Consider the following 2,132-nt stretch of genomic DNA (forward strand, 5'->3'; position numbering starts at 1 on the left):
CTGTCCAACTCTAGCGTAAAGAGGAAGACCCGGAAGGCCTGCTACCCATCCACACTTAGCTCCTGGGCAGCAGACTGAGCAGGCAGGCACACCGGTCGCCTGGTAACTGTCTTGCCCACTACGGTGAGATGTGCTGTGTTTCTATTTAAATAATTACTTCTAAATGTGCATCTACACATCTGCACTAGCATGTGTAAAGGCTATGCGAACTGGCATCCTCTTTCACGGTGATTTGTGCAAGGCCACCCAAGGCCTGCCTGTTCAGCCTGCTGATAAGGTGCTAATTGCTGATGGGCAGCAGTTCTTATGGGTCTTTACCCTGACATCAGAGCTGGCCGGGGCAGCCCCTCACAGAGAGGGCAGCCTTCTGCGAGAGCAGACTCACGGCCACCTCGCTGTCGTGTGATCCAGTAGACCAGAAGCTCGGCACAGGTCTGGGAGGTGTGGGCTCAAGCCCCACCATTGCCAGGGGCTGGCTACTCACACACGCAATTGCACAGTGACCTCTATAAATCAGGCGTGCATCGCTTGTGAACCACCAAGGCCAACGCAGGCCAGCAACCACGGACGACCCAGCAGTGTCCTGATTTTTGCTGCCTGTCTGGGATTGCGGAAACAGGGATCGGCCAATGGTCTAACCAGCCGGTGCCAACTCCAGGCTTTTCAGGGCACCTTGGCTGGACACCCTCCAAGGGCCCCTCCCTCCGGGGGGCTCCCTTCTCACCGCCATTGTGACCAGCTGCTCTCGCTCCTCGTCCTCCTCCTCACCGCTGCCACTTGCTTGTTTGGTGGGCTGAGAGCCAGGGAGCAAGTCAGCCGGGCACCTGCCGCTGCTCCTCCTCACCACCACCGTTGTCTGGGCCAGAGCGAGAGCCCGGTGAACAAGCGGGATGCAGTGCTGAGGAGGAGCAGTCCAGGGGCTCTTGCCAGAGGACCCAGCTGTGGGGTGGGCCCTTGGCAGATGCCCAGCTATGCCTACACTTGACGCAGCCCTGTCCCTGGCCCATTTTCTTCTAGCCGTTCCAGCAGCACTCTGAAGGGGCTCAGGTGAGCTTTCAAATGGCGATGTCGGGGAAGGCGTTGAACCTGGGACCACCTTCTGCATACGAAGTTGGCGTTCTCCCACTGAGCTCTGGGCCTTCAAAGGCCTAGCCAGCCCAATATATCTCTGATGGCCTGCAAAGGGCTCGACGGCTCACAGGTTGTGTAGCCTTGGCATAACTGTGTCCCTCCCTGCCCCTGGGTCTTGATGGTTCTAGCCAACAAATTGTTGGAGCCGCCTGCAACACAGAGAAGCCGTTTGTCAGCCCAGCAGGGGACGTCCCCCCGCCCCCAACGCAAGCTTGCTCTGGTGTGAACGAAGAAATCTATCTAGCCGTGTCCGATTGCCCCAGACGCCTGCCTGGTTCACCAACGCAGCGTCAGGCTCCCTGTGGTCTGATTTCAACCAGCAGCCGCCACATGGAGGCAGCTCATGCAGCCCCGGGGCCAAGGAAGTAATGGTAAAGATGAGAGTGCCTCTGAGCATGTTGGGCATGCCTTTCCTGCACAGCTGAGGTTTTGGGGGGTGGGCAAGGCGTCCACCTTGGGGGGTACTGATCTTGAGGGATGTCTGAGCCCTGTTGCCATCTTCCTTTTTTCAGACATTCCTCCCAGACCTTGAGCAACCGAGTCATTCTCAGCCTCAGTTTCCCTTCTGCGAATGGGAATGAAAGGCTTTTTCTGGGTGAACCATGGTGACGAAGGTTGTAAAGCACTCCGGAGCATTAAGATGCGCAAGGGGGGTGGGGGGGGTGCAGGCCTGCCTTCCCGGGCGCCTCCGCCGCCCCCACCTTGTCCAGCCGCTTCAGGGACTCTTCGCTGGGAGGGCCCAGCGCGTGCACGCAGGAGGGGGGGGGTCTGGCCGGAGCTTCGCCCCCGGCCAGCCCGGGCTTGCCGCTGCCTCTGCTCCTGACCGGCCACCCGACATCTGCCCCATGCCAGGCCCCGGGTTGGGGGCTCTGCCGCAGGGCGCCCAGCGGGCTGGACCGCCCCCTGCTGAGCCCGGGAGCTGGGGAAGGGGCCAGGCGGGGCGGCCCGGCCCGGCCCTCGCCCGGCCCTGTGCTAAAATAAGAGTCTCTGGCAGCTGCCGG

Source organism: Heloderma suspectum, chromosome 4 (assembly GCF_057233095.1).
Source record: "Heloderma suspectum isolate Gila_16-S chromosome 4, 16-S_ref, whole genome shotgun sequence".
NCBI classification, from domain to species: domain Eukaryota; kingdom Metazoa; phylum Chordata; class Lepidosauria; order Squamata; family Helodermatidae; genus Heloderma; species Heloderma suspectum.